Consider the following 26,127-nt stretch of genomic DNA (forward strand, 5'->3'; position numbering starts at 1 on the left):
GTAAATGGTGCATTCATACAGCGCTTTTATCCAAAGTGAGATTACAATTTTGTTCCTCACATTCACTCACACACCAACGGCAGAGACAACCATGCAAGGTGCCTGAACCTGCTCATCGGGAGCAATTAGGGGTCAAGTGTCTTGCTCAAGGATGTCGTTTTCACATCTCCCGCACTCCCAAGGTGCAATGCTGCCGTGCCTTTGATGACGGTGCTCGCAACCTTGCTATATCTGCCAACCTGGTAAATTCATCATGGTCATTTATCATAACCTTCCTTTCGCAGAGACTAGCATCCTTCACAGCTCCAAATGTGTAATTCATGTCCCGTCCCTTGGACACGACAAAGAAAGAGACAACAACTGAATATAAATGATGTTCTGGGGGCAGTTCAGGATGTTCACCCCCCGATAGTGTCGGTATAATTGACAGGACGCGTGTTGGGCTGTGCCGTTACTCCACACTGTACGTGATCAGCCTAAGAGATTGAAAATATGAATAGCTATGCGGGGCGACAGTGGCTCGGGAGGTAGAGCAGTCGTCTGGTAATTCGGAGATTCCCAGTTCGATTCCCACTCCTACCGGGCAGCGTGTCGAAGTCTCCTTGAGCAGGACACTTAACCCCTCACTGCTCCCAATTAGCAGGTTGGCACCTTGCATGGTTGCCGCCGCCGTCGGTGTGTGAATGTGTGAGTGAGTGGGTGAATGTGAGGAACAAATTGTAAAGTGCTTTGGATAAAAGATATATAAATGGACCATTTACCATTTACTGTGTAAAGGACACGTGATCAGCCTAAGAGATTGAAAAAATGAATAGCTATGCGCTCTATGCTGTTTTGTTAAGAGCTACAGGTTTTGCTAGACTACAATGTAGTATGTGTGAGTTTTAAATATCAGCGAGTTATATTTTAATCGTGTGATCATTGATCTCAGGATTTGTCAGGATAATGCAGAGATATTCCACGAGCGCCTCAGTGGCTGAAAGACAGCGTGGCACCTGGCGATGGGGCCGGCCGTATGTCTTCACTGAAGTACACATTTTTTGGGGCCTGGGGCTCTTTCTGTAAATCAGAAACATTAGGAGGTCTCTCGAAGGTATGCGCAGAATGTTTATGAATACGAGCCCCTGACCTCTTGAACTTAAACGCCAAAAAAAACAAAAGCGTTCCCTTAACGTCAACCTGAGGATGCTTAGGCTATGCTATTTATTAGGCTATGCTATTTTAACATTTTCGTCACAGATACAAGGGTCCTCTGGGTGACGCCACTCCGTCAACGAGGACAAATTCCCACGCATTAAATCTCTTCCATTAGAACGTTCTAGGATAGCTGTGGGACCGACTTAAGTGAAAAACATCCAGAAATATTCTCATAACCCCGCCCCTCCCCCTCTTCTACTTCCCCAGAGAGCACCGTAACAGTACAGTCTGATGTTTCCACATTCACTGTCGCAAAAAAAACACACAATTGGTTCCAACGTAAAAGGAGTGAATTTAACGCATTAAAACACAACACGAGCTGAACACCCAACAGCCTGGAGATGGAGGTACTCTGTGTGCGCCTGCGTGATTTGCATCCTGTATTCAAATTCTCCGGGCAGAGGAGGGAGAAGAGGCGGCGGGGGTTGTTTACACTATGTGTTGTTCGCTTGTGTGTAAGAGAGAGAGGGGGGGGGGGGGGGGGATGTAGGCCAGCGGGTGCTACTTTCAGCGCACAGTATGCTTGATGCCACCGGGTCGGCCCATCTGAGTGTCTCATTGCCAGAGACAAAAGGAGGGACGGAGGTTCTCCAACACAAACAGACACACACATACGGTACACACACAACCATACACACGGTACGGTACACACATACGGTGCACACGCATATGGTACACAGTACACACATACGATATGCGCACGGTACGTACACATATGGTATATACACACACAGTCACACACACACAACACACAGGACGTCACCCAGGGGAAACACTTCCTTCGAGTCTCCCGGGACACAGAGTCAGGTGCTGCCGTGTTCATTTCCCAGCTTCGATCCATCAATTTATCTTTTCGGAAAACAAAAAGGAAAACAAACAAACGGAGCTGGAAGCTCAGGGGAAAAACAAGTCCAAAAGAAACATTCAACCGAAACAACCATTCAATTGAACAAGCAGTCAAGAAGGCAGTTTGAATGCAAGAAGCTGAGCTGAGCCGCGGGGAAAAAAACTGGCTGCGTGGATAAATCCATCGGGGAAATCAGTCATTGTGAAAAACATTTCAAACCAGCGACTGGAACACATGTAGGCTATGTAGATGAGTTAATGGTTTAGCATGACGGGTACAATGACATCATGCCAGCCTCTCTATATCTGGCTGTAAAGGTGGTGGTAGGTCGTCATCATTCCTGAGGTGTGTGTGCGTGTGCGTGCACACAGTGGAGTGTTTTAGGCTATGGAGGGAGAGATTATCCATCCTGGAGTGGGCCCGCCGTGCTGTTAAGACTCTCCGTTTTCATCAGAGCGGGTCAAGTGGGCCGTCGCTCCAGCCACAATGAACAATTCCATTTTGCGGAGTGAAGGAAGAAACGGACTCATCTGAAAGGGTTAAGATTAAAGTACAGGCGGGATGCTGTGTATCGACTTCGGCTGGAGGGCTCGGTGTATAATATCAACCACCCTTTTCCGCTGCGTTGTACCGTGTGCGTAGCCGGCCCACGACGGGAGTTTAGCCGTAAGAGAACTGATTGCCACAGAGATGATAATACATAATCTATCATCCAGCATCAAGCCACACACACAGACTTGACTAAAGCAGCACAGCAGATTAAGCGGATTAAGAATATTCTCGGTGCGCGCGTGCGTGGTAGGAAATGGGATTGGAAGAATCTAGATAAAGGGATTGGGAATAAGAGTTGAGATGTTCAAAATGAACCCCCCCCCCTTCCACGAGAGGAACACTGGCAGAGACCTCGCGACGGCCCTGATGACATAATGCCATCGAGCATTGGGGACATTGTTGAGTTACACAACAGACAAGTTATCATTACAGTCGTCGCACAGTAAGGCTGTCCCCTTGGGATTCGAACTTCGTCAGGGTTTTTCGAACAGACGTTCGAACCTTAATTTTTCATTACATTTTTTATTTTTTTTTATAATTTTTTAAATAATATATATATATATATATATGTTTTTATCCTCAAACTAAATCCTCAATTTGAATAAAGTGATTAATCGGATTAAATTAGTATTTTTTCTTTTATTAAATCAACTTTCCAGCCCCAGACCCAGCCCAGGGAGAAGCCCCAGCCCAACTAAATCAATTAAATCAACTTTCTAATGAATATAACTCAGTTTATTTTAATACTATAATATTAGTGTAGCCTAATCTTTATCTGCAACTATGAAGAAAAACCCCAATTGGTTTAAACGGAATGAATAGAAGAAAAAAAAAGTATTTTACTTTTTTTAATAAAGAATTTGAATGTTGATTTAGAATTATAATGCCAACGTAACGAACGAAGGTTCGAACGTTTGGGCTCAGCCCGATCACACAGTAGGGCCGTCAACGCATCATCTGTATTCGATTAACCCTTTCACTACCACACTACCAAAGGGTTAACCCCTTCACTGCGACAATACGGAAGGTTAACCCTTTCACTGCCACACGACAAAGGGTTAACTCTTTCACTACCACACTACAGAAGGTTAACCGTTTCACTACCACACTTCATTGCGGTTAACAGTCTGTAGTGTGGTAGTGAAAGTGTTAAATAATCAAATTGTAAATAAAAGACAAATAATTGACCACAGATTCAAGGCTTGCCACCAGGCCTGACAGCTTCTGTGGGAAGCCCTGCTATATTGTACAGTAGATCTTAAAAGCCATCTTGAAGCCTCATCATGACATGTTGAGTTGACACGTTTTCCCCACCCCACTTGACGGAGTTCATGTCATGTTTATGTTGACTTGAAATACATATGATATTACCTATCGTCGCTGGCGGAAGAAAACCTTGTAACTCCAAAAACCCAACATTTCAGGAGATGAAAAAAACGAACACAGATTTGAGGGCGAATAGAGTTACGAGGTTTAGACAGATGATCGGTTTAATGCTTAAACAATGCTCCCATTGTTTAAACTTTGTAAAACCACACACACATAATGGAGGATGATCTACTGAGTTGATTTATTAAAAAAAACTTAAATGGAGTTACAAGGTTTTCTTCCGCCAGCGACGCTATACTAGTTATGTCTCTCAGTTCTATCGGTTTGCCCTCTTGTGGACATAATGTGCAATAATGGGGGCGACACGGTGGTGTAGCGGTCAACACTGTCGCCTCACAGCAAGAAGGACCGATTCCCGCTTGGGGACCAGGTTGCCAGGTCCTAGGTGGGGTATCTCCCGCGCCTTTCTGTGTGGAGTTTGCATGTTCTCCCCGTGCTCCCAAGGAGCACTTGGATTGGTCCCTGGGCACAGCCCCACACTGCAACCCACATCTGCTCCCGGCTGCCCTTGGGGGAGGGAAGGATGACGGGATGGGTCAAGCGCAGACACTAAATTTAATCTCTAGTACTACAGTATAAATGTTTTTAATGCATGTGTGTATTCCTATGTCGCTGCATGACTACGCTGCAATGTGTGCAATGAATGAAAACTTCTTCAAAGTTCAGTTTAATCTTAATCTTAATAATAGATATTTGAATAGTTCAAACCTACCCTTTTTGTTAGAAGGAATAATCAAATGTCATTTTTGGCCAATTTTGACAGCCCTGCTATCACAGAGTCTGCTAAAGGTCATCGATGTACCGTAAAGATGCCATACATTTAGTGCGATAACATCACTGAAAAATAGTATGGAGTTTAGGAACAATTAGGTAACACACAACTTGTTATACAATTGTCTACACACACACACACACACACACACACACACACACACACTTTCCCTCTGTCTCTCTCGCTCTCACACCGCACCAAATAGATGGGATACTGGTGTTGTGACAGGCGTAACAGATGAATAGGAGACGTGCGTAGCTTTGGCTGGGCCACTTGTGAATGACACAGATGAATATCTCTGGTCATTCTCAAGTGTGCCACCGCCACCAGAAGCCTCAGAGAGACGGAGCCGATACCAGATCAATCATGCTGCCAGGAAGGTTAAGCCCAAACCCCCTCCTCCCCAGTTACAGAAATCGGTTATAAATCCACTCAAAGCTTCGATGTTCAAATCAGCTTTGCTGTGGTGCCTGGCTAAACAAATCGCCTGGAACTAAATGAGAGAGAGAGAGAGAAAGATATATATCAAGCTCTATGAATAATGGATCACAAATCGTCTGAGTCATTTGGGTTTTTTACTACCCTATACAGTCAGTGGGTCTGTCTAATTGCCTTGTTTACTGTCTAATTGCCAATGGCTGTCTGCTGAATCAGCCCTATGGTTGGTCTTGCTTCTCTCCCTCTCTCTCCCTACAACAATTAAACCTAGAGAATCACAGTGTGCTGTAGGTTGTTATGAGACAGAGGCGGTGTTCCTTCCGCTGAGTCAGTCTGCAGACCTCCAAGCTACAAGCTCTGGGGGGGGTGGCTCTGGGACCAGGGAGCACAGCCTGTTGTGGGGCAGGGGAGCCGTCAGATGGCCCCACCCACGGGGCTCCGCAGAGGCAACAACAGACAAACATTACATGGAAAGCAAAACACAGTGACTGGGACCATAAGCTGTATTGCAGATCCCTATTGTTTATCCCAGCATTATTCAGGTGTGTGTGTGTGTGTGTGTGTGTGTGTGTTCACCTTTGCTTTACCTCGAATGGGAACAGAATCACAAACACACAGTATGACGACCAAACCCTGGCTGCGTAGGGCAGGGAGTTAAACAATATACACCGGATGATTGTTGGCGCTATTGCTACACTAACTTAAGCTAATGTAGGGTATGTGGCATGCCTTGACCTGCAGCTTTGCAGGCACAAACGCACCAATATACACACTTAAAACATGCACACAAAGACACTAATATACACACGAGAGCACACACACACACACGGCTGAGTCAGAACAGGCTAAACAGAACATGCCTAGTTGCGCGGACAGCCACTGTAGTACTAAGAACTATAATGTATACTGTAAGTCTAGGAAGGAATGAGTAGGAAGTGCATTATTCATTGCATCATGCTACTCTGCACAGGGCAGCGCTGGCTCCAATACAGAGGAGTGTGTGTGTGTGTGTGTGTGTGTGTGTGTGTGCGTGCGTGCGTGCGTGCGTGTGTTGCCTGTTTAATCAGCACTGAACCTTGACACTTAGGTGCGACTGCTCAGCTGTGCGGTTAGGATTCAAGGGTTCAAAGTGAACTGACCATGAGGAGGACTGAATAATTGAATGTGTTTGAGAGGGTAGCCTACTTCATCTTTTTTTCATTCAGTTAAGTTTCACTAAATTATTAGTTTGGAATAGCAGGTAAACGACTTGTCCACGTACGCCCAGGTAGTTGGACGTTTAGTTGTTTTCGGTTGCTTCAAAGCAGGTAGATCCGTGTTCATTACTTCCTTCAAGTCAGCATTTGCTTTCATGCTACCAGGGACAGCTGGGATGCAAATGAGCTCTGGCTAGAAAAACCCATACAGTATGCAACACATCAAACGCATATTGCAATGTCAGACGGTTCTCACTTCCAATATGTAAATAAAGCACTCATCGACCGCAGGGAAGAAAACATATATTGCATGTTATGTTATAGCCATGAGTAATATATTCACGCATCGTATTGGCACTGTACAATGTGTACGTATTACAAATAAGTACATATTACATTTCAGAAAATCGTATATCTCATGGCGTGAGTTTCAGAGAATATCTGGCACAGCCCTCACGCTCGTCATTAATTGTCTCCTGCATAACGGTAACTTTTGCCACACAAAAAAAATTGGCTGATTGATACATACAAAATATACATATTGCTATTTTGCTGCATGAGTATGTAAGTCCTTTACATTATTTGACATGGCGATAACGTAAACATTGTACTTTTTCCTGATGAGAACGTGTTGGCAATGTGTACTTGTCAGGGACAAATAAACAAATAGCCTAAAATTATTAAAACTAGCTTATATAACTCCATTCATAACATATTGCGCCATATGAGTGTTCCCCAAGCAAGCCACCCTCACACACACACAGCGACCAGCTCAAACAAAGTCAGGCAAGCTAACAAACAACAGAGGAGGAGTGACGATGCCGCAACAGACTTCCAGGATTTTCATCTCATGAGAGAGAGCAGGGGGATGAAATGAATCAATGTTGACGAGAGCCTTGGCGTAAGTGGTTGTAGCTACGGCTGTGGGGGTGCTGGAGACATGAGCCAATATACTTTTGTATACGCCTGAGTCTCCTGGACACGGAGAGACCAATCCCAAGTCGATCGGCACTTTCGTGGCAGAGCTATAGTCACTTTACCGCACCTACTCCCCAACTGGTGCATGCGCAGATTGCCCAGGGAGTGTGTCTGGACAATCCAGAGAGACTCCCTGGGCCATCTGTGCATGCAGAGTTTGGAGAGTAGGTGCGGAAAAGTGACTATAGCAAAGAAATATGATGTTACAGAGTGTAATGTTAGAAGATGGCAGGACCAATATGGTCAATTATCATTATTGCCGGAGATTGCACCATCTTCAACACTATCAATACTGCAGTTATTATTAATATTCTGGATCCATGGCTTTTGCCTCACTAATACGTTGCTGGTGGTCAGTATCTGCCTTCATTATGTCAGCGAGTGCCTTATTATCCCATCAAAAGTGTCCAGTATATCAACGCTGCTGTGTAACTGACCCATGAGAAGAGACATGCAGCCATGCGTCAGCGGTGCTCCCTGCTGTAACACTTTATATGATGCAACTTGTAATGTGTCCAGGCTGAAGTATTATGGCACCGCAAGGACGAGGAGCAGCCCTGGGGGCTCATTACCCACTCTGTGTGTGTGTGTGTGTGTGTGTGTGTGTGTGTGTGTGTGTGCGCGTCAAGTCATGGCTAAAAGGAAAGGAACAAGAGTAATGAGAGAAAGAAAGAAAGAAAGAAAGAAAGAAAGAAAGAAAGAAAGAAAGAAAGAAAGAAAGAAAGAAAGAAAGAAAGAAAGAAAGAAAGAAAGAAAGAAAGAAAGAAAGAAAGAAAGAAAGAAAGAAAGAAAGAAAGAAAGAACTCTTCATTTAGACTGGCGGTATCGGATTCTAAGGTAGTCTAGCAATGCACCAATATGAAAATGTGTGTAACCCCAATATGTTACCCAAACAAACTCTGCGTGGCCAAAAAAAGAAAGAACACACACAGTACATCAGTTTTGCTCATCGGAGTGATACAATCAATAAAAAAAATCACTATCACCAGCCAATGTTGTGAATATATATATCTACCCAGTTTGGCTCAACGGACTGATCCCGGTATGGTCATAGCTATATATCGTTGTGCGTCCAGCATCCCTGCTATAGTCTCTCAATAGTCACAAGCTCACAAACACACAACACCACAATCATTTGAGCCGCGGGACAGTTCAGTGAGTATCTGTGAACACGGACCACTCTCTCCTGAAGCTAGAAGACGGAGAGAGAAACCCTCAAATCGGTGATGTCACTGGGATCAGACAATGAATGGGGCTCTGAGGCCACAACATGTTTGTGTGTGAGATCGATCTTACACCCAAATGAGGTTTATACTTTATATTCCTATATACTTCAGCACTTTATTCAGTACAGCTATAGAAAGGCCCAGATTTTTACATCCCAGTGACATCACAGATTGGAGGGTTCTCTCGCCATAGAGATCTCTGCTTTCTAGCTTCAGGACAGAGTGGTGCGTGTTCACAAATAATACTGACTAAACGTCATGTGACTTCTTAAAAAGGGTGGTAGCAGACTGTGTAACAGAATGGATCACTATAGCTGGAGAGAGAAGAGAGTGAGAGGGAGAGAGAGAGAGAAGAGAGAGAAGAGAGAAGAGAGAAGAGAGAGAGAGAGAGTGTGAGTGAGTGAGTGAGTGAGTGAGTGAGTGAGTGAGTGAGTGAGTGAGTGAGTGAGTGAGTGAGTGAGTGAGTGAGTGAGTGAGTGAGTGAGTGAGTGAGTGAGTGAGTGAGTGAGTGAGACGGAGGGAGAGAGAGGGTGAGAGAGAGGGAGAGAGAGAGCATGAGTGACTGACTGAGAATGGATGTTAGGGGATATGGAGTAAAAAAATCTATACTCCGTTAGCACTTCATTTAATATCTGGGGAAGGCTGCTCCAGCTAAACAGCTCCCCAGGGGTGCAATACCGTATAATGAAAACGCTCTGGGACACACAGACAGAGACAGAGACAGAGAGAGAGAGAGAGCTGTGTACACTGTGTGTGCGAGAGAAGTGTCCCTCCACTCAAAAACATGATTTTTCTACAGTTAACTCCTCTTGGAGGCATGACTTTGACTATACCGAATACCGACTATTACTTATTTGTGCAGAAGTTGTCACCAGACGCTAACGTGAAACTCGTATTATAAATTGCTTTAGTTTATTTGTTTTAGTTTATTTGTTTATTTATGGATCCCCATTAGTCTACACCCGTGGGTGAAAGACTATTCTTCCTGGGGTCCTAACACACAACCTACAACATTACAGTACATTGATTACAGTAACAAAAAAACATAAGAAACACTTTAGCCTAAGCACATTCTCAGCATCTTCAAAATCTTTGTGGCTCTAACCACAAATACAATAGTCAAGTCAGTCAAGTCAAGAGTTTTAATTGTCACGGCATACAAGTATACAATGAAATGCGGGTGGTCTTGCCCGCAACGATGTGCAATACAGTGGTACAACATATAATAGAATCCAATAAAAAAAAAACATTGTGCAATAAACAGGTAACAGGTAACATGGTGTGACATCTCGGTATCTGTACATAGTTATTTACAGGGCATATAGGACATGCTAGGTAGCTTTGGTAGTGCAATACACTGTTCCTGTTATTCTAATTTAAAGTGGCCTTTCCTTTTGGCCATAAGTGTGCGGCATGAGTGTGTGCCCGCTCATGTTAAAGTGTTAAGTGGCTGCTAGTGTGAGAGCGTGCACAGCGTGCGTGTCGTGTGTGTGTTCATGTGTGCTTGTGTGTGGATAGTTCAGTGTTCTGTGGCACTCAATGTTCATTGTTCAGGGCTCTGATGGCCTGGGGGAAGAAGCTGAGCCTAATACTAACTAAACTAACTAACTAAACTAGCAATACTAACTAACAATGTGGAGCGCCCTACCCTACCCACAGCCGTAAGGAAATGTGAATCCCTACCCACATTCAAAACCTCTCTAAAAGAGCTGGTGAGTCAAAAAGTGTATTTCGGGCCCTGCCTGTATGTCATGTATGTCATGATGTCATGATGTCATGTATGTTGTGTATGTTGTGTATGTCATAAATGTCACTATGAATTGAAAATGGGGGACCCTGATGTAAACAAGACAAACGTCTTTCTCTGGTCTGCATCCCCTTAACAATTGTGTGTATTGAGCCGTACTGTACCCATTTTGCAATCTGTTAAATAAAGTTCTCATTCATTCAATTAAATAAATCAGTAACTCAACTGTATTTCACCATTCATAACAGCATCCTTCAACTTTTTCTTAAAAGTAGATTTGTTGCTGATCATCTTTATCTTCACAGGTATACAGTTCCAGTACGTAGCAGCTCTTACGGTTGTCTTAAGTGCATTTGTACTTGGTAGAGGTAGAGTAAAATGAAGACCATTTATCTAGTGATCTATGCACAAAAGAAAATTGTTGTAAGATTTGTGTAGCTAAGAAGTGTTGTGTTTGGGTGAAATACATTTTTGGTGAACCCTTTAGGTGGAAAAAGAGAAAGTTAACCAGCTTGGGGAATGGGGATAGACGTGAGGGAGGAAGACGTGAGGGAGGAAGTCATGAGGGAGGAAGACATGAGGGAGAAGACGTGAGGGAGGAAGACGTGAGGGAGGAAGACGTGAGGGAGGAAGACATGAGGGAGAAGACATGAGGGAGGAAGACGTGAGGGAGAAGACGTGAGGAGGGAAGGGCTTCATAGATCCTTGAATTCTCAATGAGGGCAAATGTGTAGAGATGCTTCTAAGCCAGTTTATTGATAATTTTTGGTGGGAAAATCAAACCAAACAAATTGTTATCAATTAAAAACATTTTTAAAAAAGGTAAAAATGCATGCGGGGGGGGGGGGGGTCGTTTAAGAGTTTAGACCCCCACAAGAAATTCAGGACCTCCTCTCTATCAAATAAAAAGGAGTGAAAAGATGTAATCCCTCCTCTCCTCTATTCTCTCTCCTCTTGTAATCTGACAGTTTAATCTCCCAAGTAAGATTACCCAGCAGCCCCTGCTCCCATTCAAACAGGACCTAAAACTGTGGATGTGAGCCAATGTCGATGGAGGGAGAGAGAGAGGGAGAGAGAGAGAGAGAGAGAGAGAGAGAGAGGGAGAGAGGGAGAGAGAGAGAGAGAGGGAGAGACGGAGAGAACAGAGAATGATCGTATTCGTAACACAGAAATAGTCATGTCTACTATAACAAGTGGAGACTCGCAACTGTGAGATGAATAGGAGGAGAGAGAGAGAGAGAGAGAGAGAGAGAGAGAGACAGACGGAGATAATCGTGTCTTTCTGAGGACAATCACCAGTATAATGAAATTAAATAATGGCTCGGTCTGAGTTTTTGAGAGACATCAAGAGGCGTCAGATGTGTCTGGGTGTACTAGGGCGGGTGGGGGACAGGCTGGGTCACATTCCACACCTCCATCTAAATTGACACTCCATTTTAGGAGCTCTGATTAAGAACACATGGCGCTATGACCTTAGGCCACAAAACTGCATGCTTAACCCTTAATGACCATATCCTAACAATAACCCCAGGGCCTAAAAGAGCTCCTTTACCTTGAGGGGACCATACCTTTACCGTTTTGCCACAAGGACAACAAGAAAGGTCTTGTTTTAATCACTTTGTCTCCAGTCCGCCCAAGGGTAGAAAAACCTGCTTATGTAGTTACTGGATTAGAGTGTGTGGAAATGCTGGCACCCATACAAACCCTTTGGGTTTCCCAGAGCCTCCTTAGTGCTACGTGTGTCGTAAACTCTACCTTAAGGTCTTCCTTTAGTTTCTGAGCTGTTTCCCAGAGCCTCCTTAGCTAAGGTATACCATCTGAAAGGTCTGGCTCTACAAGGTGGTCTGAGGCACTTGTGACTATCCCCTCATCCTGTTGCATTACATGCTGCTGCTTATGGGACAATTTGTCACTCAGAAGTATTCTAGCATGTCTATAACAAAGCTGAGGAGTCGACTGAGCCATCTGTAACTCGATATTGTCGAGTGCATTTTGTGTTTGGAATTTTGAAGCTTTGTAAAAGCATTTTACGCACGGCCGTATACAAACCTTCATGAAGGTTCTGCGTGATCAATAAATGGCCATGCTCCTCAGTTTTAGCGGATATTTGTTTTGTGTTTAGTAAAAATGATAATTTATTTACTGCATCTCGAGGTGAACTGTGAGTTGTAAAGATTAAATAAAATTAATAATGATCTCTGCCAAAAGCCTGGGAAGTGGTTGTTATGGTAACCAAGGACTCCAAGGACTGCTACTGGAGTGAACATTTCGACTTGTGCTTCTTAAGCGTCTCCTGCTGTGGAAAATTACTGAGTGCATGCAAAAGCTCTAAATAGTTTTCCTGTACTTTTTACAAGAGTTATTCCTGCATTTCCTATTTTGCACGAATGTCAGGCTACATCTGTCGAAACTGTCAAACCAGGTGAACCACTCTTTTCTGTGAAAAATACATTTCTGAGAATGTATAACTCATAGCCTGCAGTGTGTCTAGCATGACCGAATAGGATACGTTCTCTGCCTCTGGGTAAAATGACCAACAGTGTCAGACTGCGGCAGCACCCAGGTGTGATCTATCCATCTGTGATGTATCCATCTGTCAAATGTATCGGTGTGAAGCAAGGCATTGCTGAAAAAGAGCATTCATGCTCAGCGAACCTTCCCTCTGCAAATAAATGAAGTCTCTACACTTTCAAAAACATTCAATTTATTTATTTTATTCGGATCCCCATTAGCCATTGCCACAGGCATGATAGTGCCTTGAGAAATGTCCACATGTGTTTCTTTATTCATAAATTGTGTAAATAATTATTTGGGCTTTGAGAAAATTGCTGTCAGCTCTGTGTGAACATTCAGATTATTGTCCTGGGAGTTGAAACCTTTACATTTCTGTACTCTTGACCTTTGTGGAAAAATCCTCTCTTTACTCAAAGTAAAGGAGAAATTCCACCACATGGTATATAATCGTAAAAGCTGGTCTATCACAAAAAAATCCTTTTTGACCAATGCAATATATAACATTATAACATTCTGTGTTATAAGTAATTTACCAGTGACATAAATATGATGTATATAAGGTTCTTGGATATGGATGACTCCCCATTCAGTGTGTGTGTGTGTGTTTATCAGCTGCATGGAAATGAAAATAAAGAAATTTCATAATTATACATTTTATGTTAAGCCAAGCCTCCTTAACTCATTGACCGCCACGCCCATATGACCAAATTAGGGCTACCACGCTACCGCTTTAATCAATGGGAGGACGGGGAAATTTGCGAGTGCTTAAAATATATATTAAATTATGGCTAGGCCTAACAAAATTAATAGTTGGTTTCAGGTTGCCGACCGACCCTGCCGATTTAGGTGCGACCCAATATATTTTATGAGTTTTAAAAAAAAGAATTATATAAAAAAAAAAAAAAAAAAAAAAAATTTAAGAATAAAGTTTCATAGAAATCTTAGTCAAACATTTAGTATTATGGATATTAAACATGCTGGCAGAGTACATGCATCCATGTTGTTGTGAACATTTTAATTAAATAAAGAAATTCCCTATCCATAGTCGCCGTGGGAAAGAATAAAATAAAAAAAATAAAAATAAAATAAATTCCCTACCTACCCATGGCCAAACTGACAACCAACCTGAAACCAACTATTAATTTTGTTAGGCCCTATGGGTCTAATACACCCGTCGCTCATCAATGACTTGCTTGCAGTCAACATGTACGAAACGGATTGTTTTTTCATCGGCACATTTCCATTGATCCAACGTTATATATCCAAAACACATCATCCACGCTGCTCCCAGTCCCCCCCCAGTCAACCCGAGAAGCAGAACCCAGACCGGACTTTTTTTTTTGATGCACAGTCCCAGCCAATCCAATCCAATGATGTGCAATACCATCCAGGAGACGATAGGCGGCAGTATTTGCCCTTTTGCGAGCTCAGACCCATTCCCAACGATAACATCAGGTTGGATGGATGAAATTGAATGGATATCGCTAATAAAAGAAATAACGATTAAAACCATTATTAATACTCGTGATTGACGCTGAACGGTTGGCTAGTTAACCCGACTATACTCGTGACTGGCGTTGAATGAGTTAATAAAACAGACTTTGCAGGAAGTATGTAGGCGGTCACAAAAGCCTGTTTATTTCATGTCACATCCATAACGCAGATCATGTTGCCGTATAATGAAAATGTATTTAAGCAATATTGTGGGGGTGTCTACACTCGCCCTAGGAGGCTCATGAATAAATGATTTAATTTATGCTTAACCAGTGGATTTTCGGAGGCATTTTGTTAGTCGTTTGGAAATGTCTTTTCACCTAATCCAATCATAATGAACATTTTGATAATATTATCCCATTCAGGCAGGCCCAGTGATGCGTTGCAGAAGCGCGTTCCCTACCCATAACCACCCTCCTCCAACCTACCACCTCCCCTTCCCTATTTTCTCTCCGTCTCCAGCCCCCCCTCCCTCCCCTCGGTTTCCTTACTTCCATGATTGTTCCCCTACTGGCTTTTGCAAATGTGTTGATCGTTACTCGTGGTTTTATGTGTTGTGTATTAATACTGTTGCTTGTTTCCCTGTGGTTCTATGTTTCTCTGTTTTGCTTATTTTCAGCGTCTTTGGGTCTTTGAAAAGCGCTATATAAATTAAATTAATTATTATTATTATTATTACTCGCCTACCACCACAGAGATCCAATTCCCGGCAGCAATATCTCCGACTTGGTTAGTCGTCCCTACAAACACAATTTTCAGTGTTTGCGGGTTGCAAGGCGGTGGGGTATGAGCCCTCCCAGTGAAACTCCTAGCTGTCAGGTGAAAAGAAGCGGCTGGCGACTCCACATGTATCAGAGGACACATGTAGTAAATAATCTCCCCCCCCCCCCCCCTCCCCCCGCCCAGACAGACAGTGGGGTAGCACTACGACATGGGGAGAATTTGCTGGGAGAAAGGAAAAAATAAGAAGAATGAATCATGATCAATTTCCACAGACTCGCTTTTGCCTTTCATCTCCAATCATGTTTGCACTGCAGAGAGAAGTCAGTGGGAATCAGGGGATGTACTGATAGGGCCTAACAAAATTAATAGTTGGTTTCAGGTTGGTTGTCAGTTTGGCCATGGGTAGGTAGGGAATTTATTTTATTTTATTTTTTAATTTTATTCTTTCCCACGGCGACTATGGATAGGGAATTTCTTTATTTAATTAAAATGTTCACAACAACATGGATGCATGTACTCTGCCAGCATGTTTAATATCCATAATACTAAATGTTTGACTAAGATTTCTATGAAACTTTATTAAAAAAAAAAAAAAAAAAAAAAACATATATTTTTTTCTAAAAACTCATAAAATATATTGGGTCGCACCTAAATCGGCAGGGTCGGTCGGCAACCTGAAACCAACTATTAATTTTGTTAGGCCTAGTCTGATACAGCCGTGATATCCTGTGTGACAAGAACAGCTTAACATTAGACCTTCGTTTCAATAAGAACAAAATAATTCACTCATACATGTATGTGTATATCCTTTTTCCTGGGCTTCCAAGAAGTCCCAGACTATAGAGTACGTGTCCCGATTGATGCTCAGTCTTTATTTGATCTTTTGTAGCCTATATTTATTGGAACAAGTCTCGTCTTGGCTCAGTGATTAGCAGATGATCTTTAGTAGGCATAGCTTCCTCTTCCCCTCTCTTCCTCTTCCTCTCTCTCCCAACACTATATTAAAACTTCATTCATAAGCCTATACAAGTGAGACAATGTATTCAGTCACAGGGCATCACTTGATACACTTGTCAGCACCACAGTGAGGGACAGCTCCAGCTTAGGATGCACCTTTGCAGATGTCCCTTAGGCAACCGTTAAGGTGTAGTCTGGGAAACCCTCACAGAGAAGAGCTCCCTTTGAAAGGTATCCCTTAGAGAACGTTAAGGTACATTGAAACTGGGAAAACCAGGTGCAGAACTGCTATTACAGCATAGAAATGTACCCACATAGTTTAGACTTTAGAGTAGACTAACTGATCTGATCTGGGCTTGGCTCCGTCTCTCTAACCCTCGTACCAACCATAAACACACACACACACACACACACCTTTGAATTACATAATGACAGCAATCAGCAGGTGTCTGTGCTGGTGTGTGGGCATGGCTTTACATAAATCCTCAATAAGAGAAGAGCTGCAAGTCTTTCATGCAGGCACGTATGACTGGTGCGGTGCCCATCTGTATTGTCCGAGGGTGGGTTGACAGGCAGCGTGCTGAATACTGTACACACTACTGTACATGTAGCCGGTCAGATGCTCAGCAATAACCACCACCCGGCCAACAGTGAGAACACTGACGAGACACATTTCCATCTTGTGTGGATAATAAAGTTGTCTCACATCAAACTGTTTCCACCGTGTGTGTGTGTGTGTGTGTGTGTGTGTGTGTGTGTGTGTGTGTGTCTCAGTAACCTCCAGGGAGTGAAAACCAGCTCAAGCTAATTCAGCGCTTCTATCATAGGACTTAAAATATTTAACAATTAAACAACTTTGATTAGATATAGAATTCCTTTGATGAGTCACATGCATGTGTGTGTGTGTGTGTGTGTGTGTGTGTGTGTGTGTGTGTGTGTGTGTGTGTGTGTGTGTGTGTGTGTGTGTGCGCGTGTCTGATGCAGGATCTATTTGATGGGCAGAGTATTCGCGTGTGCGTGTTAATCCGCACCGCATAGCTCACACACCCATGCATCTCAGAAGGTTTGTCAGTGAGCTTCTATTCAGTGTAAGCTTAGCCCACTAGATCCCTAATCCAACAGCAGAGACAGAGAGAGACAGAGAGAGAAAGGGGGGTACAGACTGCTACAGCAACTTTCTTTCTCACACACAAAGTCCCCCTCTCCCTCCCAAATTAATAAATAGCATTGAGCATCATTCATGCAGAGACATCAGAGGGGAGAAAACAACTACAAGGCACAATAGGGAAGCAGAGAGAGAGAGAGAGAAAGACAGATGAAAGGCCTGCAGAAGATCGGAAAAGCCTCCAGAATGTTGGGAGAGAGAGAGAGAGATTCCATCTGTATCCATGACAACAGACGCGAGTGAGTGAAGCCTGGCTTACACCTCGCATTAATAGGCACGTTAGAGCATTTAATGACCATCGGTCAGCCACCACATTCAATACAATCTACCCATTTGCCCCCCCCCCTCCCCTCTCCATCTCCGTCTCACCACAACAATTGAAAAGCCAGAGCTCATCAGTGTGTCGTGAAGCGGTGATTGGTGCAGACTCTCTATTCACTGTGGGTCTGAATGAAGTTTTTTAACCACAGCCTACATAAAAGGCTCGATAGATAGATAGATGACGTAAAACCACGGGTCCTCATACATGAGCTACAATGATAATCATCATCATAGTCATTGATTTGTACTAGTTTCTGAAGAGGATATGATCAGCAGCCTCTGGGCCGCTGGTGTGAAGAATCACATCTTGCTCTTTCGATGGCTGTCCAATAATCTAAGCCCACCGCCTGAACAGCATTGGTTCCTAGAAGGCGGCGTGGCATGCGGGCACAGGGCAGGCAGTAGGCTTGCCGCGGTAGACAGTGATGCCGGTGTTGCTCTGTGTCCAGGGCAGGCAGGCACCCACCGAGAACATTACTTGCCCCCCATAGAAATAAAACCCATTTAGCTCATTTTGGCATATCAGTGTTAATGTTAATGTTCATCAAATTAAAAAAGTTGTAAAATACTAAGCGTGTTATCACTACTTTTAGTCAGACAACATTTAGGGATGCACCGATCCGATATTGGTATCGGTATCGGCCGCCGATATCAGTAAAATAGCTGGATCGGGTATCGGTAAAAAAATTATATATCGGATTAAAAAAAAATTATAATAAATAAAATAAGAAATAACCATTCAGTACATTTATATCTATGTGTTAATTTGTTACATTTAGTTTCACTAAGTTAGGAATGTAATGTTTTAAGTCAAGCCTGATGTTGCCTTGCACAAAATAATGATCCCAGTCTCTTCCACACAGTGACAGTGAGGCATACCGTTTATTAATTGAATGAATGAAGTTTATTTTCTGTCTTTGTTTACAACAAATCAAAAACACACTTGTGATCCTTTACAATTCTTAAAAACAAAATATATTTTAATGTAAATAATTGGACAATTGGTATCGGATCGGTATCTGTATCGGGACTGAAAAAGTCGGATCGGTGCATCCCTAACAACATTATAAACTGAACACATCTGCGCGGACAGCAGAAATTTTATAGGTCTCTGTGCAGCGGAGTCACAGCACAGGGTAGCTTAAGTTTCACTTTCACTTTTAGAGTAGAGTAGTTTAACTTTGTGTGAAGGAGAGAAAGAAGGCTTTAGAGACTATAAGATGTGACAGGTTACACAGCGATGGTGGAGGGTTTGGCAATCCTTCAGATTTAAACCTTGCAGCAAGTTGAAGGTTCGACTGGAGAGGAGCTCAAGAGGACCAACCCAACCAGCAACAGTATGTTTACACAATACGCTAAATACGGCTGTCGGCTGCAGCTACATTGATCAGTCAGTGAATGGATAGAAAATTGACGGAAGGTATTACTGTCCGTTGGTTTATTTTTAAATTAGAACATAACAGTCAACTCTGTATGTCCAACAAATGGATACTTGTCATTGAAAATGTATCTATGTAGACTGACACAGTGGATCAATGTAGCCGCGTAATGTTAAAGATCAAAGTAAGTGCTCTACAGATATCGCGCATCATTTTGTAAAATGTAACGGCGGTGTTGTCATGAGTTTATTAATCATGCAGGATTGGTTCTGTGGAAGGCAGGATGGTATAATGGGGGCAGGCAGGGTTGCTTCTGTGGAAAGCAGGATGGTATAATGGGGCAGGCAGGGTTGGTTCTGTGGAAGGCAGAATGTTTTTATATGTATTTTTTAAACAATCTAATGATTCAAGGGTGGCTACGTGGCGTAGTGGGCAAGGCGCTCGCCACGAATGCGGAGACGCTGGGCTCGCCTGTTCGAGCCCAGCGCTCCACATTGCTTTCAGTTTAGCTGGTCGTTCATACTAATACACATTGGCCGTATTAGGGGGTGGGAAACTGATGGGTGGGGATCGGGCGTTGTGGACAGCGACTCCTACAGGTCGGTTGGTGCGCCTGCGCAGTAGAATCAGGAAGTGTCGGGGGCAGCGTGAGCCTCCCACGCGTTACTCCTCGCCACTGAGAGATCGAGCTGCGCAGGTGAAAAGATGTGACTGCTGTTACCTCAAGTACCGGAGGGGACTTGTGCTATGTATGACTTAGTCCACATTGCAGCCGGCTTGTGGGAGGCAAGAAACAGCGTCCGTGACAGGGGAGGGTTGAATTGGATGATACGAAATTGGGATGGGAGAAAATATAGAAAATGGGAGAAAAAGTGGATAAAAAAAAAAAAAAAATCTAATGATTCAAGATGGGCCAGAGAAAACGACAGAAAGCGTCCAACGTTTAGGATCATTCCAAGCTTAAATGTAAGGCAGAGAGAGATTTGAGCCAGCCAACAAGAGACTCTCACCCAGCTGCCTATCCTGTCAGCCAGCCTGTAACCCGCCCCCCCCCCCCTCTCTCGGTCTCTCTTTCCAATGCCTTCACTTTGTAGTGGCATTAAAACATAGCAATTCCTTATACCATAGCAATTCAGACGAGTGAGCAGGCGATCGAGAAAAAGTCTTCCCCAAGTCTTAAATGCACTAAATGAGTATGGTTTTGACAAATATTATTGTACGCAATTTAAGGAATAACAATGTTGATTTTGGGCTTTACCCAGCTGAGGAAAAAACACTGTTACGACATGCACATTTCCTCTACACATCAAACACATACAAACACACCTACACACAAAGACACACTGTTGGCTGGCTTAGCAGGAAATGCCTCTCTCCTGTGAAAATTAGCTAATGGGTAGCGGACGACACTACTTGATGCTTTCATTATTACGCACACACACACACACACCTACATTACTGCTCCGTTTAGCCTTGTGCATCCACACACGCATACAGAACACGCACAGGAATACACTAACCTTTAAGAATCATCAATATTGATGAGATGAGTTGGTGGTCCCTATGAACCCTGGCGACTGTTGTCATTCTACCTGAATGAACAGATCAATAATGGGTTGCATCAATCATCCACCTCTCTCACTGTAAAAGAGACAGATTGCCTGCCTGCCTTTTTGTCCATCTGTACCTGCTTTAAGGTAACAGGGGATTGTTTGCGCGCACATCCAAGAATAAGAATAATACATGTTTAAAGATAACTAATTTAACCAGCAAACGTGTTGGTAGGTTTAAAAAAGAAACTACCAGCCAGACAGATTCTTTACCAGCCAAAAATTATAGCTTTTTTGTATATCTCCATGTGTTATCATGTCTATTATGTGTGTTATCTCTCCACACTATGTTATTGCTTGTGCCAGCACAGGAGATACAATTATATTAATATATACACACACAGTATGTAAATCAATATCTTCCTTTTGAATAAAATAGGCTCAGGAATCAGGGTTGTTAAATCTAATTAGCCTAATTCATGTCAAAAAGAGTAGCCTATAGCAAATGTACACACACACACACACACACACACACACACACACACACACACACACACACACACACACACACACACACACACACACACACACACACACACACACACACACACACACACACACACACACACACACACACACACACACACACACACACACACACACACACACACACACACACACACACACACACACACACACACACACACACACACACACACACACACACGAGAGAGGGAGAATGGCTTATAGCAGACTTAATCATTTTAGTATATTTCAGCTAATGAGGTGAAATATGTATTATCCTCCAGTTAGTTTTATAGTGTGACGTTTGCTAGAGAGAGACAGAGGGAGGGAGAAAGAGAGAGAGAAAGGGTCTCCGGCTCAGCCCCTCCCATGGCTCACTGGTTGAGCTGGAGAGCATCATAACTATCTCCGCTAACTATCTCACAAAAATTAAACTAACTTCGAGTACTGCTCCACTATGAGTGACTCCAGGGATAGTTAAACTATTTTGGGACCAGCTTAGTTGACATTAACGGCTAACGTTAGTTTAGGTCATCAAACTGTCAGCTTGTAGGATATAATCTTTACTCGCACACTCCTAAATAATTGTTCCGGTTCGCACACATCTATTTTAGTCACACATTTTTGTGAAACACTCGCACTGTTGAGTCCTGGCTGCAGAATTACTAACAGACAACAGAGGCTATTGCTTGTATGAACATTCAGAATGTAGCCTCCATAATTTACAGCCCACAGAGGGAATCTACGCGCCATTGGCGTTTGCAGGGTGTTCATTTAGTTCCCTGTCCGCAAAGCACTCACAATCACACATGACCTCCTCTTAGGTTACGTGAAATCCAGCCCATGGTGTGTAGTGTCAATCCACGTCTCCGTTTTGTGACCTCTGTAATTAAATGTCCTTTTAAATCCTGTATTCTCCTGCAGGTTTCAACAGGTTCAATTTAAGACGTTTTAAGACCTTTTTAATACCACTTTCACGACCAGCATACTAGCATAAAACAACAACACATAGTGACACTGAACTGGCGGCTGCACTTGCAGCACTTGCGCATCAATTTAAAATCTTGCACATTCCATGCACCAAGCTCCCAGTAGCCCCGCAAAAAACAACTTGAATGAATACAAAAATATTTAATATTATTTAATCTCGACAGCCGGTAATGTTATACCTGTGCAAATCTTATTTAATACTATTTTAATACTTTTAATGCCTTAAATTGAGAATTATGAATTCAAGACTTTAAGACTTTTTAATACCCCGCACACACACATAATGTGGAAATGAATTCCCTCCTTGGAGGACAAATAAACCATCTAACTAACTATACTGCTTTCAGTAATAATAAAAGTAATTTCAATTCCACTAGCAGTTGATGTGGGACTTTCAGACGACTACGGGTCTCTATAAGACTCACTTTACTCTGAGGAAGAAGTTCCAAATGCTTTGATTTAAAATATGTATGACTGGTGGGACGCCTGCCGGTTCGTAAAAGAGGGACGCTGGCTTTTCCCTGGCAGGGGGGCAATAGACTCTGAAGAGGCCTGCAGTGCAGACATTTATATTAAAACACATTGAAGCTCCAGCTCCAATGTGATGGGTGCACACTAAAACACATCTAGGCCAGTAGTCCCTCCTCTGGTTGACCAAGGTCCCAGAGAAACACTACAGCAATGTCCGCACTAAAAGAAAAGTAACCTAAAAGTAATAGTAAGGGGGCCCTATGAACCTGTAATAGAGCTATATTATAATGATATATACTGTAGTAATATAGCTTATATTTGGCATAGTAGGAAGAGAATGGTTGGGTTGGTTGTTGAGAAACTGAAACTAGTTGATAATAACTAGAGATGTGCCAATACTGCTATCGGTCCAATACCGGGCTAAAATAGAATACGGGTATCGGAGAATTTCCCCAACACTAAAATCCGATACCAAGAAACTAGGGCTGAGCCTGAGCCCAAACGTTTGGACCTTCGTTCGTTATGTTGGCATTCGAATCTTATTGATCTTTTATTTTTTTCCTCAGATTTTCTCCCATCCCAATGTTAGTCGTTATGCCAATTCCCAATCCCCTTCCTGGTCGCTGTGCACTTACCCCCCACAGTCGGTCTGGGAGAGTGGAGGCTATCACATGCTTCCTCCGACACACGTCTAGCCAATCAACCGCTTCTTTTCACCTGGCAGCGCGGACTCACACACACACGCACGTGCGCTGTTCTCAGATGGCACAGGTAAAAAAATACTACAGGTAGAGCCACATTTCACTTTGCGTGAAAGGCGAACGCAAAATAGGCTCGCTCGAGTCGCTCCGACTTATTTTATTTCTTTGTCTAAAAACCAAACTATTCAGTCAGATAGCGATTTATTATGAAAGTATAAAGTGCAATTACAATAACTTTCCAGCACTTTATACACAATTCAAGCACATTTAAAACAGCACATTGAAATACAAGCATTTTCAAGGATTTCCAGCACCCGTACGAACCCTGTGTTAAGCTACTGTGCGATGCGCAAGTGAAGTCGCTGTCCTGAATCCGTGATCAAGCGGATTGTTGTACAATTGTGCGGACATCATCAGGTAAGCGCAAAGTTTATAAGCTTTACTCACAAGTGTGTGAATTGACCTGGATATGAAGCATCCATAGCGCAAAATAAAGAGCGACAACGGAGCATTGATGGCCATATATGACGTTGCACTTGATGGAACAAGAACTTTGAAAGACAACTCCTATGACTCATCATAAGTCATATACGTAAGAGATTCTGCTCTGACAACTAAGCTAACAAGTCCATTGTTTAGTTCAGACCATTGTTATGATGTTGTTAAAAAGGTGCTAGTTCAACATTTTGTTGACAGTTTTACCTATTAACTCATTCGGCGTCAATGACGAAAAAAGTCAGGTTATCTCGCCGGTGGTTGAGCGCCAGTCAGTTTTAATTGTTATTTCTTTTATTCGCTATATCCATACATTTTTCATCCATCCAGCCTGATGTTATCATTGGGAATGGGTCTGAGCTCACAAAAGGCCAATACCGCCGCCTAACGCCTTGCGGCGGGTATTGCACATCATTGGAATCCCTCTGGCTTGGGCTGTGCATCGATCTAAGAAGTCCGGTCCGGGTTTTCCTTCTCGGGCATGACTAACGTTATAAACACACGGATTGGGGACACTGGGAGCACCGTGGATTCATGTGTTTTGGTTGATAAACATTGGACAGACGACCGAGATCAAAATTTGGAATGGCGATCAGGAATTGGATTATTCTTTTTGCAGTACATCAGATGTGAGGTAAGGACTCTATGTTACCAATCTTGGGTTAATCGGATGTTTTTTTCATAACGATCACAACCTGTCTGTGTGTGTGTGTGTGTGCGTGCCGCTGGCGCGGACCAAAGCACGGAGGGGCAACTTTTCCTCCCCCGCTTTTGTGCGTGCATGATGAAATACAATACCGATAATCTAGCGCTTATTTCAGAATGATTCATAAATCAAGTGACAAATGGCACGATTTCTAAGGAAATGCATTGAAGCGCCGTTTGCTGGAGTTTATTGGGATTCGACAGGATCACTCTAAAACTATACTCATATTCACCACGGTATAAAACGGAAATGTATGTATGAAAAAATTATCTGTTTCTTGCATGTTGACCAGAAGAAACTCACTGACAATCGACGTGTTTATTAGATCCATAGCTATAATATTTAATATAGTTTTAGCACTCGCAAACACCGGCATTATCCCCATTGAACAGAGTGCTGGCCTTCTTACCACACGGTAAACAGCGACCTCTAGGCGCTGAATGAGTTAAGATATTGAGCAAGGCACATACAACAGAAAGCTAATGTTCCATGGACCTTTTTTCTGTGAAAAACCCAGATGGAGTTCTGTGAAGAACCCAGAGGATTGTCGAAGCAGTTTTCCTATCAGTTTTGGACTATGTGGGGATTGTAGTCTAGATGGACATGCGGCTGCTTTTACCCTCAAATCTTTAGACACATGCAGACAGTCTATCATTCTGCTCTCAGATTTATTACTGGTGACAGCTATGACACTCACCATTGTTTTCTGTATGATAAGGTTGGTTGGTCTTCTCTCGCAGAGAGGCGTAATAATAAACATTGGTATTTTGTTTATTTGCAAAGCTCTTGTTGGTCAGCAACCCCCTTACATTACAACAATGTTGGATTGGAATTCTGGATTCTATCAAACTCGCTCAAGTGATCTGCTTATGCTTAAAGTTCCCCGAGCTTGTTCTAATTTTGGAAGAACTGCCTTCTCTTTTGGTGCTCCCTATTCTTGGAACGTCCTTCAATGCACTTTAAAGTTTGATATTGTTCCAACCTTTGGACAATTTATAGCTTTGACTAATAACCATTGTGTATGCCATTTTTTTTTTTGCTTTTACAGTTTCAATTTGATTGTATTGTGTACTTGTGTTTGTCTTTGAGTTATTCTCTCTTTTAGTTGCATACTCGACATCAATGTAAATGAGGGAAACCTCAGTGTAGACTTTACACTCAAGTCTGCCTGAAACTAAACGACTTCCCATAGATCAAAAAAGCAATCACTGTCACCTCGTAAAGTAGTTCCAGCCAGGAAACAGTGTAATGCCCATGTTCATCGCAATGATGATTATTTATAGTGAGCAAAGAGACAGTGTGGCTCTGTGACTTGTTAATAGACAACAATTGAGTTCTAGCTATGATTTCCAGATATATGAGCTACAATCTGGTGTTGGCTAGATGGATCATGCTTATTATTATTATTATTATTATTATTAGTAGTAGTATGATAAATGGATTGTACATTTGTATCTTTTCGAAAAATATTATTTATTAAAAATAATAGTGTGTGTCATGTCAAATGTGATTCGCCCAAAACTGAGTCAGAAAACAATCATTTTGTGTCATGAAACCCGTAAGAATAGGTCATGATGAATGATAAACAGCCTGTATCAGCTAAATCTACACGGTGTATTGATGTCATCAGATTACCACCACAAGTATTCAGAGCATTTCCTAAAAAGCATAGTCCACCACCACCAGTGACACCACATGTGTTGCGTTTGCTCTCGGTCTCTGCTCCCGGAGCCTTGTCGGGGGGGGGGGGTGCAGTGGTATAACCAATGGACCTCCTCTGTTCCTATAGTATAC

At 42.8% G+C, this 26,127-nt stretch overlaps 1 protein-coding gene across 2 annotated transcripts in view; it reads right to left on the minus strand.

Moving 5' to 3' along the window:
• LOC311241588 (transmembrane and coiled-coil domain protein 3-like) overlaps positions 1-26,127 on the minus strand; it is a 97,191-nt gene that overhangs the window by 42,382 nt on the left and 28,682 nt on the right. The window lies entirely within an intron of this gene.

The sequence above is a fragment of the Notolepis coatsorum genome (genome assembly GCF_963971535.1).
Source record: "Notolepis coatsorum genome assembly, chromosome: 15".
In the NCBI taxonomy this organism is placed as follows: domain Eukaryota; kingdom Metazoa; phylum Chordata; class Actinopteri; order Aulopiformes; family Paralepididae; genus Notolepis; species Notolepis coatsorum.